Below are 15,711 nucleotides of genomic sequence, written 5' to 3'. Positions count from 1 at the left end.
TTTTAGTTGCTGGCTTTACACTACAGGGGTTTCTCACTCCTTCTTGTCTCTCTTTCTCACAGACATTAAAACAGGCGCACCTTCTTAAATACGTCACATACGTGTATGTATGGAATAAATAATTCCCAAGTAAAACAGCAGGGGGTCCAGCGTCTGGCGGTAGTTTAGCTTCAAACGGGAAGATGTTGAACAGATAACCGTAATATGTGAAGTATGCAGCAAAAGCGTTGCTTCAAAAAGTAGCATCATTTGAAAAGTAATCCGCTGGAGAATGAAGAGTGCTCGAAACTCCGCATGTCAACATCTCCGTGCGGTGCCACACCAACAAAATGCCGAGGCAACCATTTCCACATCAACACCGTATGAAAAAAATTGTCAACAACAGAAGGAGATGTCCGCAGGAACCTACCACATAGCAAAGGACATACACTATTTGATTTCCTACTATGCAGCTCATTTTTATATAAAACAATCACTATAAACATGATCATTTAAGGGAAGAATGTAATACAAAATATGTATACGAAATGTCAAGACAGAATAAACTCTCTGCTGCTGCAACAACAGAGATACAGTCTATAAGATATATATAAATATCTAATGTATTCATACTTTGTTTATGTAGGATATATGTGAACTAATCATATTGTTTCTTCAACTTTACTAGCTGACCGTTTTTTCCCCATTCTCTGGGATTATATTCCCAGTTTTGATCCCGGACATCTGGTCACTGATAGCATATTAGAACATTCTATTACTGTTAAGCAAACTATGAATAATAAAACACCCCAAAACGTATGTTCTTCATCATAGCTACACGTATGACAAAAAAAATACGGGAAAATTACTGGTTTTCAGCGAGGTAAAATGAATTAAATGAGCAGACAGTTCATTGCTCCTGCCAAATGAATTGCACTGAGTGGAGCGGATCACCACTCCAAGATGGCGGCCTCGCGTCTCGTAGCGCTCGATGCTGCGTCTACTTATAAGATGTCTATGGGCACAGACCAGACTACAACTCTGGATGTAGGACCAAAACACAGTCAAAAAGCAGCGGGAGAAACTAGGACGAAGGCCAGCTTTAGACTGGGGAAAAGATGACGATGGGAAGTTTATCTTAGCTTGATGGATTGTTATGATGTCGCGCACCGCAAACATTATCAAAAACTTCCGGATTTCCAGCTTTGATCCTTCAACCCAGGGGTCTTCTACAGGTTGCAGGCCAAGGACCCCCCAAACTGATGGAGAGAAAGATTGTTTTAAATGATGTAAAACATCTTTTGCACAATCAGCTTTTTCATATAAAGCGATAAAGGAGTGGAACGACCACAACAAACTTAAAAAGTCATTCACAATTGAAGCTAAAAAGTGGCTTTGGTGTAGGGCTGTACAAGGCCGCTGCTCTCACCAGTCAGGATCAGTTAAATAAGATAAAGTCAATTAATACAGGAAGTCAGGCTAACAGTGAAGAAGGGAACAAAATGGCGCATCATTGCAACACCCCGATGCAAGCAGAGTGTAACGAAAAAATACAATACATTTTTTTCCTCCTCCAGGTAACGATTAAAAGGACGGTTTCCAACGATTACAGTAAGATCAACAACACAAAAGTAGCTTCATCTGACGTTCAATACCTTCTGCCAGGAGCGCCGATATGGCAGGAAGTAATCCTTTGTTGCGTGAAAGTTTCGCCATGGAGCTGAGGTCCAAAGGTCTCGGAAATAATCAACTATTTGAAAGACTAAAAGCGGCAATGGCAATAACCAGTGCTTTGTCCCCCAAACCACAACTGTCTACCAAGAAAATAAACATAAAACAAATGTTATGTTTATGTAACGGCACGCACGCGCTCAGCAAACATATTTGCTCTCTAAACTCCCTGGAAATCAGCGGTGTAATACATAGACTACACACATACAGTACACACACACATGCATACAGTATATACAGTATATGTATACAGTACATTAATACACGCATACAGTACATGCATAGAGTACACACATACAGTACATACAGTATACGCATACAGTACATGAATACACGCACACAGTATATACACTATACGTATACAGTACATGCATAGAGTACACACATACAGTACATACAGTATACGCATACAGTACATGAATACACGCACACAGTATATACACTATACGTATACAGTACATGCATACAGTACATGAATATACGCATGCAATACATACAGTATATGTATACAGTACATGCAGTACTTTAATACAGGCATACAGTACATGCAGTTAACGCATAAGAGTACACACATGCAGTACATACAGTATACGCATACAGTACATGAATACACATATACAGTACATGAATACATGCATGCAATACATACAGTATACGTATACAGTACATACATACACACATACTGTACATGCATACATTACATACAGTACATACAGTATATGTATACAGTACATGCATACACTACATAAAGTACACACATACAGTACATGAATACATGTACACTGTACATGCATACAGTACATACAGTATATGCATACAGTACATGAATACACACATACAGTACATGCATACAGTACATGAATACATACATACAGTACATGAATAGACACATAACAGTACATACAGTAGACGCATACAGTACAATAATACACACATACAGTACATACAGTATACAGTACACGCATACAGTATGTACATTAGGGCTGGGCAATATGGCCTTTTTTCAAATATTTCGATTTTTTAAGCCATGTCACGATACACGATATATATCTCCATATTTTGCCTTTAGCCTTGAATGAACATTTGATGCATATAATCACAGCAGTATGATGATTCTATGTGTCTACATTAAAACATTCTTCTTCATACTGCATTAATATATGCTCATTTTAAACTTTCATGCAGAGAGGGAAACCACAACTAAGTCAATTGACCAAAAGTGTATTTATTAAAGAGTTATTAAGCAGTGGCACAAACATTCATGTCATTTCAAAAGAGAAAGTGCAAGATTGGCAGACATTTTGAAACAAGTTGTGAGTGCACTTTTGTGCAAGATGTCACCAAGATGACATACCAAAACAACACTAAATTAAAGTGTACTTTTTGTGCAGAACGCCACCACCGTAGTTAAAAACAAAAAAAGTGCACTTTTGTGCATGATGTCACACGAGATATTTCAATAAGTGTCAAATAAAAATGAGCTGATAATAGGAAATCAAATAGTGTATATCCTTCGCTATGTGGTAGGTTCCTGCGGACGTTATCTCCTTCTGTTGTTGACTTTTTTTTTCATACGCTGTTGATGTGGAAATGGTTGCCTCGGCATTTTGTTGGTGTGGCACCGGCCGAGATGTTGACATGCGGAGTTTCAAGCACTCTTCATTCTCTAGCAGGTGACTTTTCAAATGATGCTACACATTAGCGGTAATGCTACTTTCGCCGCTACTAAACCTGACTCTGTTTTCAAAATATAGGTAAGTTTGGCGAAATTTATATTTAATACGAATCTCTCATTCATCGTACGTGCTCATAGCTCATATAAGTCAATACCACAATTTTATTGTCCTTTTTCCAGGTAGCGAGCCTTTGGAATAGATACATGAATACCATGAATTGATTAACGTGGACCCCGACTTAAACAAGTTGAAAAACTTATTCGGGTGTTACCATTTAGTGGTCAATTGTACGGAATATGTACTGAACTGTGAAATCTACTAATAAAAGTATCAATCAATCAATCAAAATACAGTTTGTCCCGGTTAGATCCATTTTAGCCCAGTTTGTCGCTCGCTTTCGCCCTTGTAAACAAAGCCTTTATCCAACAAAGTAGGTCTGCCCAGCCCCCAAAATGCATCGCAAAACCACATGGCCTTTCGAGCCCTGTGGAAATTAACATCCAGTCTTCTGGTGATCTTGTGGATCTGTAACTTCTCCACGACAACCAAACAAGGATGTTCGTAGCAGATGACATCGAAAGCCCCGCTTCAAGCGAAAGAAGCAAAGCTGTGCGAAAGACACGTAATAAATGGCAATAAAAAATGTGTTTAAAAAACATTCCATTTATATATACATATATATAAATTCTCAGAAGAAACAGGAAGTTACAAAGCAAGGTTGGTTGCATGAACAAATGCACTCGCTCTCTTGTAACTAACTGATCAGCGGGGGTGACGCACCAACAGCAAATCAGGTGACAGTACCAACTATCAAGCTGCTATCCGGGCGGTTGATTCTTTGCATGGAGTGAGAAGAGAAAGTAAAAAGGAAGAAATTGTGGATAAAAGAGGAAAAGACACATTTTTTTCCCAATGTGGTCTGTAAACGATGCAAGACATTTGTCTCCGCCAAGACCGGCGCTAACCCTTTAGAGCACAGCTGCAACTTCATGCCACTAAACCTGCAGAAAATAGTTCTTCTCTTGCTTCTCCGTGCTTACATTTTCACATTGTTTTCTTACACTTTATGACGCATTTTACTGTGTTGTTTACATTGACTGTTTTCCATGCTTATGTTGACATTCCCTTTCTGCCTTGATAGCAGGAGGAGGGATTATCAACAGAGGAAGGTTGCGTTTGAAATAAGAATGTTTACATGTCTGGTCCTTATTTTCCACGGGTCATCAAAACATCAATGATTATCTGTATCGAACGACACAAAACACTTTAGTTTTCACACTGTAACATATGGATTAGTGTGTTATTTAAGCAAGTCGTCCAGGGTCATGTGACCAGACAAACATTTTATCAGCAGGGGGATCTTAAAAAAGCTCTCTGGTATGAAAAGGGACAGCTTGTAGAGAAGTGTAATAAATGAGAGCAGAGGAAGTAGAGGCTGATGTCGGTCGCCATGTGGCCGAAAGGAGCGTGCAGGAGATGGCAGAGAAAAGGAGGAGGGGCCGGTCTGTCTGGAGGACAACGTGACACATTTAGGTCCCGGAAGTCTACATTTTGGGTTGAGTTAGGCGAAAAACTGGGGCACATCATAATTACCCTTCTGTGTCCTTGGAGCTGCGGTACTTATGGTTCCACTGCCCCGCTCTCGGTCCATTTCCGACCCCGACCGAAGCGCCTTCGGAGGAAGTAGGAATCTAGCGGCAGTTGCATGGCTGCACATGGGGCACGACGGCTGGGGGCCACAAGCAGCGGACCGAAGGAAAAGAGTAAACCCAGCCTGACATGCTGGCAGCCGGGCTGTACGTCCAGCATGGTGGGCAGAACCGGAGACGAAGGGACGCGCTCACACACCCACTTTGCACAAAAACCCCCCCCCCGCACGCACGCCGCTACACAAACACAGCAAAGTCTTACCGAGGAGCGAGGTGCAGCCCTGGCAGCAGACAACAATAAAATGGACCCCGCAGCTGGCAGTGCCACCGGATGTCCAACATGAATTGTTAATAGCAGCGCCCCCATTCTACCAGCCGCACAACAACCCTTTTTTACTCCGGCGTTTCAAAAAGCAGTGATTGCCTGCAATAGCATTAATCAGGAAAAGTGGGCCTGCAGGTGGGTCACCCGGATTGAGAACCAGCCTCACTTTGAGCTTGAAGAACTCCCGGGAAAAAGTCAACATTACGGCCGAAACAGAAACTATATGCAACAAAACTGCAAATAAGCAACACTTTTTTTCTCCTTTGAAATTGAGTAACACTTTTAAACCTTTTCGGAGCCAAGACACACATTTTTTTCATTGAAAAAATGCAGAGGCAAACCACCAGCAGAAAATATAAAAAAATGAAACTCAGCAGACGATATTTACAGTATAAACTCGTTGTGGCAATTGTTGGATATGAATTCAAAATAGAAGTGGGCGAGATATATCGATATACTCGATATACGGCGGGTTTGTCTCCGTGCGATACAGAAAATTACTACCGTATTTCCTTGAATTGCCGCCGGGTATATAGTATGCACCTGCCTAGAATTACTGTTGAGTCAAACTTGTTTCACAAAATAATTAGCGCATGCTTAGCATTACCCCCGGCTCAGGATTAACGCCGGGTCAAACTTGTTTCGCAAAATATTATTTTTATTAGCGCATGTCTCGAATTTCCGCCGGGTCAAACTCGTTTCGCAAAATAATTAGCATATGCCTAGAATTTCCACCGGGTCAAACTCGTCACGTCACGAGTGACACTTCACCTGTCATCATTTTCAAAATGGAGGAGGCTGATTTCAATCATTTAAAATCGCATAAAGGGAAGAAGATTAAGAGCTATTCAGTAGGATTTAAGGTCCAAACTATTGAATATGCTAAAAAGAACAGCAAGCAGCTATGTTTTATTATTATACCGTAGCTGCGTGTGTCAAATGTGAGTCATTAAATGACTCCCGCCTCCTGGTGGTAGAGGGCGCTAGTGATCCTTCTTGCGACTACTCGGCTGCAGAAGAAGTGACAACAAGCAGCAAGAGTGAGCAGCGATCGTTTATTTTTTCCTCTCGCTTGCACTTTTAACATGGAGGATTACATATCTAAAATAAAACAGTTTTCTAATTTGGACTTTCAATCGAAGCAGGAGGTAATAAAGAAAGATCTCCATCAAGACAGAAAGACTTATAAAAGGAAGACTTTTATAAACAAGTTATCGATGCTTTTGATCAGAAGGAGCTGCGCATTGACCTCATTTATAAGTAAATATAAGACCATAATAATGTTTTTTTTAATAAATGTACTTTTCATGATGTATCCTTACATCACACTCAAATTTACAAGCGCAGGCCTAAATTTACCGCATGCCTTTGGTAAACGCCGGAGTGAGAAGAGGTTTTTAAATAATTAACGCCCCGGTGGCAATTCAAGGAAATACGGTTTTATCGTGATATTCCAGTATAAGTTCTCACACTTTTAGCTGCTGGCTTTACACTACAGGCGTTTCACACTCCTTCTTGTCTCCTCTTTCTCACAGACATTAAAACAAGCGCACCTTCTTACATACGTCACATACGTGTACGCCCTCGCGGAGCAGAGAAGTAGCGGCATGGGTAAATTTAGCTGTGGTGTGAGTGTTAATACAACAGAAAGAAGGTGCGAATCTGGTAACAAATGAAGGAATAAATAATTCCCAAGAAAAACAGCAGGGGGTCTGGCGGTAGTTTGGCTTCAAGCGGGAGGATGTTGAACAGATAACCGTAATATGTGAAGTATGCGGCAAAAGCGTTGTTTCAAAAAATAGCATAATTTGAAAAGTCACCCGCTGGAGAATAAAGAGTGCTTGAAACTCCGCATGTCAACATCTCCAAATGCCGAGGCAACCATTTCCACATCAACACCGTATGAAAAAAAATAGTCAACAACAGAAGGAAATAAAATCCGCAGGAACCTACCACATAGTGAAGGACATACACTATTTGATTTCCTATTATGCAGCTCATTTTTATTTGCCAGTTATATTAAAATATCTAGAGTGACATCATGCACAAAAGTGCACTTTATTTGTTTTAAACGATTGTAGTGGCGTTCTGTACAATAAAAACCACTTTAATTTAGTGTCGTCTTAGTGACATCATGCACAAAAGTACACTCATAGCTTGTTTCAAAAGGTCTCTGACAATCTTGCACTTTCAGTTTCGAAATGACATGAATGTTTGTGCCACTGCTTAATAACTGTTTAATAAACACACTTGTGCTAAATTGACTTAGTTGTGATTTCCTTCTCTGCATGAAAGTTTAAAATGGAGCATATATTAATGCAGTATGAAGACAAATGTTTTAATGTAGACACATAGAATCATCATACTGCTGGGATTATATGCACCAAGTGTTCATTCAAGGCTAAGGCAAAATATGGAGATATATATTGTGTATCGTGACATGGCCTAAAAATATCGAGATATTAAAAAAAGGCTGTATCGCCCAGCCCTAGGGGCAACTGTTGGGTATGAATTCAAACCATAACCAAGCATGCATCACAATAGCTCTTGTATCAAAGTAGGTGTACTGTCACATCAAGCCGTGACTTAATTTGAGTTTTTTGCCGTTTTCCTGTGTGTAGTGTTTTAGTCCTGGTCTTGTGCTCCTATTTCAGTGGCTTTTTCCTGTTTTGTTGGTATTTTCCTGCAGCAGCTTCATGTGTTCCCTTAAGCGCTATTCCCAACACCTGCTTTGTTTTCGCAATCAAGACTATTTTAGTTGTGCGGACGCTATACTTCTTTGATTATCATGTTAAGTTCAATGTCTCTGCTCCACACGCTCAAGTCTTTGCTGTCCTCCAGCATTCTGTTTTTGTTTACTTTGCAACCAGTTCAGTTTTAGTTTTGTTTTGCAAAGCCTTCCCAAAGCCTCAATGCCTTTTCTTGGCCGTAGTCACATTTTGTTTATTTTTGGTTTAAGCATTGTGAAGTGAAGTGAATTATATTTATATAGCGCTTTTCTCTAGTGACTCAAAGCGCTTTACATAGTGAAACCCAATATCTAAGTTACATTTGAACCAGTGTGGGTGGCACTGGGAGCAGGTGGGTAAAGTGTCTTGCCCAAGGACACAACGGCAGTGACTAGGATGGCGGAAGCGGGAATCGAACCTGCAACCCTCAAGTTGCTGGCATGGCCACTCTACCAACCGAGATACCTTTTTACCTGCACACTGCCTCCCGCTGTCGTCTGCATATTGGGATCGCGACAAACTATCGTCGTCGTGTCCGAAATCTACAAAGAAATTAACTGCCTGCTGCCACCTACTGATATGGAAGAGTATTACACAGTATCCGGAGGCCCACCACCAGCAGAAAACGTAAAAAAATGAAACACTACCAGGTCTATCCATTCATCCATTTTCTACTGATTATTCCCTTGGAGGTAGTGCTTTAGTTCTTGTCTTGCACTGTTATTTTAGTGGCCTTTCCTGTTGTGTTGGTGTTTTTCTGTAGCAGTTTCATGTCTTCCTTTGAGAGCTATTCCGCGAACCTGCTTCGTGTTAGCAAGCAATGCTATTTACGTTGTTGCTATCCTTCTTTGTGTGGACATTGTTGTTTGTCCGGTCATGTACGGATGTACTTTGTGGACGCCGTAAGTTTTTGCTGTCATCCAGCATTCTGTTGACTTTGTAGCCAGTTTAGTTTTACTTTCGTTTTGCATCGCCATTGCCTTTTCCTTTCGTTCATTTTTGGTTTAAGCATTACATACATTTTTACCTGCACACTGCCTCCCACTGTGGTCTGTATATTGGGATCACAACAAACCATCCTCGTCTCACCCGACACATTCCGACTTTTACAAAGCAATTAACTAAAAGCAATTAACTACATGCTGCCACCTACGGACATAGAGTATTACGTGGTTACTCTGGCGAGTTTCACACAGCACAGACTCTAAGCAACGTCACATCATTTGAAGATTATAATTATTGATTTGCAATAAATATTTTAACCCAAATTGGTGTAACTACATAATCTCCCATGGCACAACCAGACTGTATTTTAACATGAAATACAGTTGAAAAACACTGACTTAAAAAATTGTACATGCGTAAAGTTGGTTGTGCTTTTTACGCTTTTTGTGCATGTTACGTGAATAAGACGCAAAAAGTCCATATTTACGCCCACACGTTACGCCAAAAGTGAATGCTTACACGCACGTTACGTGAAATACAGGCAAAAAGTGAATGTTTACGCGCATGTTACGCCAAGTTAATGTTAACATGCACGTTACGTGAATTTGAGGCCAAGTGTCCATGTTTATGTGCACATGTTACGACCAAAAGTGAATAATTATATGCACGTTACGTGAATTTGACGCAAAAAGTCCATGTTCACACCAAAAGGGAATGTATGCACGCACAAGTCATGTGAAATTGACGCAAAAAAATGACTGTTTACGCGCACATTACGCCAAAAGTGAATGTTTACATGTACATGTTACGTGAATTTGACGCAAAAAGTCCATGTTTACGTAAAAGGTGAATGTATACACGCAAATGTTACGCGAAATCGACTCAAAAGTCCATGTTTAAGCACACGTTAAACCAAAAGTGAATGTTTACACGCACGTTATGTGAATTTGACGCAGAATGTCCATGTTTACGTGCACGTTACACCACAAGTGAGTGTTTACGCGCATGTTACGCCAAAAGTGAATATTTACATGAACATTACGTGAGTTTGACGCAAAAAGTCCATGTTTATGCCAAAAGTGAATGTAGACATGCACGTTATGTGAAATCGAGGCAAAAAGTGAATGTTTACGCGCACGTTACGCCAAAAGTGAATGTTTACACGCACGTTGTGTGAATTTGCACAAAATGTCCATGCTTACGTGCACACGTTATGCCAAAAGTGAATGTTTATGCGCGAATATTACGCCAAAAGTGAATATTTTCCCACACGTTACGTGAATTCGACGCCAAAAGTCCAAATTTATGCACACGTTACGCCAAAAGTGAATGTTTATGCGCACGTTGCGCCAAAAGTGAATGTTTACGCGCACGATATGCCAAAAGTGAATGTTTACACACACGTTACGTGAATTTGACGCAAAAAGTCCACGCTTACGTGCACATGTTATGCCAAAAGTGAATGTTTATGCGCAAATATTAGGCCAAAAGTGAATGTTTACCCACACGTTATGTGAGTTTGATGCCAAAAGTCCAAGTTTACGTGCACATGTTACGCCAAAAGTGAATGTTTATGCGCAACAATTACGCCAAAAGTGAATGTTTATACGCACATTTTACGCCAAAAGTGAATGTCTACACGCAAGTTACGTGAATTCGACGCAAAGAGTCCATGTTTAAGTCAAGAGAATGTTTACGCGCACGTTACGCCAAAAATGAATGATTACACGCACGTTATGTGAATTCGACGCAAACTGTCCATGTATACGTGCACATGTTACACCAAAAGTGAATGTTTACGCGCACGTTATGCCAAAAGTGAATGTTTACACACACCTTACTTGAATTTGACGCAAAAGTCCATGCTTACGTGCACATTATGCCAAAAGTGAATGTTTATGCGCAAATATTAGGCCAAAAGTGAATGTTTACCCACAGGTTACGTGAGTTTGATGCCAAAAGTCCAAGTTTACACGCACACGTTACGCCAAAAGTGAATGTTTATGCGCAACAATTACGCCAAAAGTGAATGTTTATACGCACATTTTACGCCAAAAGTGAATGTCTACACGCAAGTTACGTGAATTCGACGCAAAAAGTCCATGTTTAAGTCAAGAGAATGTTTACGCGCACGTTACGCCAAAAATGAATGATTACACGCACGTTATGTGAATTCGACGCAAACTGTCCATGTATACGTGCACATGTTACACCAAAAGTGAATGTTTACCCGCATATGTTACGTGAAATTGACGCAAAAAGTGAACGTTTACGCGCACCTATTACACCAAAAGTGAATGTTTACCCGCATATGTTACGTGAAATTGACGCAAAAAGTGAACGTTTACGCGCACCTATTACGCCAAAAGTGAATGTTTACACGTATGTTACGCCAAAACTGAATGTTTACGCGCACTTGTTACGCTAAAAGTGAATGTTTACGCGTATGTTACGTCAAAAGTGAATGTTTACACGCACGTTCCATGAATTCGACGCCAAAAGTGAATGTTTACGCGCAAATGTTACGCCAAAAGTGGATGTTTACGCGCACGTTATGCCAAAAGTGAATGTTTACACACACCTTACTTGAATTTGACGCAAAAGTCCATGCTTATGTGCACATTATGCCAAAAGTGAATGTTTATGCGCAAATATTAGGCCAAAAGTGAATGTTTACCCACAGGTTACGTGAGTTTGATGCCAAAAGTCCAAGTTTACACGCACATGTTACGCCAAAAGTGAATGTTTATGCGCAACAATTACGCCAAAAGTGAATGTTTATACGCACATTTTACGCCAAAAGTGAATGTCTACACGCAAGTTACGTGAATTCGACGCAAAAAGTCCATGTTTAAGTCAAGAGAATGTTTACGCGCACGTTACGCCAAAAATAAATGATTACACGCACGTTATGTGAATTCGACGCAAACTGTCCATGTATACGTGCACATGTTACACCAAAAGTGAATGTTTACCCGCATATGTTACGTGAAATTGACGCAAAAAGTGAACGTTTACGCGCACCTACTACACCTAAAGTGAATGTTTACCCGCATATGTTACGTGAAATTGACGCAAAAAGTGAACGTTTACGCGCACCTATTACGCCAAAAGTGAATGTTTACACGTATGTTATGCCAAAACTGAATGTTTACGCGCACTTGTTACGCTAAAAGTGAATGTTTACGCGTATGTTACGTCAAAAGTGAATGTTTACACGCACGTTCCATGAATTTGACGCCAAAAGTGAATGTTTACGCGCAAATGTTACGCCAAAAGTGGATGTTTGTGCGCATATGTTGCGCCAAAAGTGAATGATTACGTGCACCTTACGTGAATTTGACGCAAAAGTCCATGCTTACGTGCACATGTTATGCCAAAAGTGAATGTTTATGCACAAATATTACGCCAAAAGTGAATGTTTACCCACACGTTATGTGAGTTTGATGCCAAAAGTCCAAGTTTACGCGCACATGTTACGCCAAAAGTGAATGTTTATGCGCAACAATTACGCCAAAAGTGAATTTTTATACGCACATTTTACGCCAAAAGTGAATGTCTACACGCACATGTTACATGAATTCGATGCAAAAAGTCCATGTTTAAGTCAAGAGAATGTTTACGCGCACGTTACGCCAAATATGAATGATTACACGCACGTTATGTGAATTCGACGCAAAATGTCCATGTTTACACGCACATGTTACGCCAAAAGTGAATGTTTACCCGCATATATTACGTGAAATTGACGCCAAAAGTGAACGTTTACGCGCACCTATTACGCCAAAAGTGAATGTTTACACGTATGTTACGCCAAAAGTGAATGTTTACGCGCACTTGTTACGCTAAAAGTGAATGTTTACGTGTATGTTACGTCAAAAGTGAATGTTTACACGCACGTTCCATGAATTCGACGCCAAAATTGAATGTTTACACGCACCTGTTACGCCAAAAGTGAATATTTACACGCACGTTATGTGAATTTGACGCAAAAAATCCATGCTTACGTGGACGTTATGCAAAAAGTGAATGTTTATGCGCAAATATTACGCCAAAAGTGAATGATTACGCGCATGTTATGCCAAAAGTGAATGTTTACACGCACGTTACGTGAATTTGACGCAAAAAGTCCATGCTTACGTGCACACGTTATGCAAAGTGAATGTTTATGCGCAAATATTAGGCCAAAATTGAATGTTTACCCACATGTTACGTGAATTCGACGCTAAAAGTCCAAATTTACGCACAAATGTTACGCCAAAAGTGAGTGTTTGTGCGCATATGTTGCGCCAAAAGTGAATGTTTACACACACGTTACGTGAATTTGACGCAAAAGTCCATGCTTACGTGCACGTTATGCCAAAAGTGAATGTTTATGCGCAAATATTAGGCCAAAAGTGAATGTTTACCCACAGGTTACGTGAGTTTGATGCCAAAAGTCCAAGTTTACGCGCACGTTATGCCAAAAGTAAATGTTTATGCGCATGTTGGTCCAAAAGTGAATGTTTACGCGCACGTTACTTGAATTTGACGCAAAAAGTCCACGCTTACGTGCACGTTATGCCAAAAGTGAAAGTCTATGCGCAAATATTATGCCAAAAGTGAATGTTTACCCCCACCTTACGTGAATTTGACGCCAAAAGTCCAAGTTTACGCGCACATGTTATGCCAAAAGTGAATGTTTACACGCACGTGTTAGGTGAATTCAACGCAAAATGGCCATGTTTACACACACTATGTGAATTTGACGCAAACTGTCTATGTATACGTGCACGTTACACCAAAAGTGAATGTTTACCCGCATATGTTACGTTAAATTGACGCAAAAAGTGAACGTTTACGCGCACCTATTACGCCAAAAGTGAATGTTTACACAAATGTTACGCCAAAAGTGAATGTTTACGCGCACTTGTTACGCTAAAAGTGAATGTTTACGCGTATGCTACGCCAAAAGTGAATGATTACACGTATGTTACGTCAAAAGTGAATGTTTACACGCACGTTCCATGAATTCGACGCCAAAAGTGAATGTTTACGCGCAAATGTTACGCCAAAAGTGAATGTTTACGCGCACATGTTACGCCAAAAGTGAATATTTACCCACACGTTACGTCAACTCGACGCCAAAAGTCCAAGTTTACGCGCACATATTACGCCAAAAGTGAATGTTTACAAACAGAGGGCAAGAAGGGCTTTTACCTCTCCGTGTCCACGGGTGTCCCCTCCCGGCGTCAAGTCTCCAGTCCCCGGGTTAGTTAAAAACAAAAATGTCGGCCTCGGCCTTCTCCTAGTGCTGTCGGTCCGCACCATGCACCGTCAGGCGGGGGAGGAGTCCGACCTCCGTGGAAGCTGCCAAGCCGGGTAAGTGGTGGTGAAGCCTGGCTAGCCTCGCTCTATGGCGGACAGACGGGTCGGAGAAGACTGCTGTGGGACAAGCGGACACCTCCTCTTCCTTCTTCTCTCCTTCGTCGTCCTCTCCCGGCCCGCCATTGGTGCACTGCCCCGCCGAGGGCGACAAGGGGCGGGGCCGGAGTAGATGCGCGCGCAACCATCACATCACTTCACTCCCCCCCCGCGGCAGGGGCGACATGGTACCGTCCGCTTAATGGAGGACATGACACGGCAACAAGGACGGGGACGAGGACATGTTTGTGCTGGGTCTTCAATGCGTCATGGCGGGGGGGAAGTGTACCGTAAACACTTGGAGAAGCCGCTTAGATGTCACCATTAAAATATTTCAATAGGCGGGAGAAGAAAGTACACACTTCCTTTTTGGAGTTTCACAATAAAAGTCGCCCTACCGAAAGGGAGCGTACTCCTTCGTCCTTTCTGCTTTGTTGGAATTCTACAGTAGTCGTTACAAGCAGTTTGTAAAAGCCTAAAATCAGATGTCGACCTGGATCACATCTCACATACTCCCCGCGGCTGGCGTTCGTTCTCTTATTGCGAAAACTTGACCTGCAAAGAAAGGGGAGGGGCCACACTGACTGTGCTTTTGAGGACAGGATGTGAACCCGGTGACCCCTGCTGATTCCTGGGATGCTTGAGGCAGAACCCCACTTTACCTGTGGAACTATCAATGTTTACTTATATAGCCCTAAATCACGAATATCTCAAAGGGCTGCACAAGCCAAAATGTCATCCTAAACTCAGATCGCACATCGACCCAATGGGATAACAATGAGAAACCTTGGAGGGGACCGCAGATGTGGCGACCCCCTCCCTGGGTGACCGGTGCAATGGACGTAGAGTGGATCTAGCATAATATTGTGAGAGTCCAGTCCATAGTGGATCTAACATAATAGTGAGAGTCCAGTCCACAGTGGATCGAACATAATAGTGAGAGTCCAGTCCACAGTGGATCGAACATAATAGTGAGAGTCCAGTCCATAGTGGATCTAGCATAATATTGTGAGAGTCCAGTCCATAGTGGATCTAACATAATAGTGAGAGTCCAGTCCATAGTGGATCGAACATAATAGTGAGAGTCCAGTCCATAGTGGATCGAACATAATAGTGACAGTCCAGTCCATAGTGGATCTAACATAATAGTGAGAGTCCAGTCCATAGTGGATCTAACATAATAGTGACAGTCCAGTCCATAGTGGATCTAACATAATAGTGAGAGTCCAGTCCATAGTGGATCTAACATAATAGTGAGAGTCCAGTCCCTAGTG

At 41.4% G+C, this 15,711-nt stretch overlaps 1 protein-coding gene across 1 annotated transcript in view; it reads right to left on the bottom strand.

Moving 5' to 3' along the window:
* Positions 1–14,983, bottom strand: part of LOC133561541 (CREB3 regulatory factor-like) — a 55,302-nt gene extending 40,319 nt beyond the window's left edge. The window contains exon 1 of the mRNA XM_061914889.1: positions 14,234–14,983. The gene's annotated coding sequence lies outside the window, so the exon portion shown is untranslated. The remainder of the gene's footprint in view (positions 1–14,233) is intronic.
* Positions 14,984–15,711: the final 728 nt, after the last annotated feature.

Source organism: Nerophis ophidion, linkage group LG01 (assembly GCF_033978795.1).
Source record: "Nerophis ophidion isolate RoL-2023_Sa linkage group LG01, RoL_Noph_v1.0, whole genome shotgun sequence".
NCBI classification, from domain to species: Eukaryota; Metazoa; Chordata; class Actinopteri; order Syngnathiformes; family Syngnathidae; genus Nerophis; species Nerophis ophidion.
The sequence above is the reverse complement of the archived record's forward strand: the minus strand, read 5'-3'. Positions and strand labels throughout refer to the sequence as shown.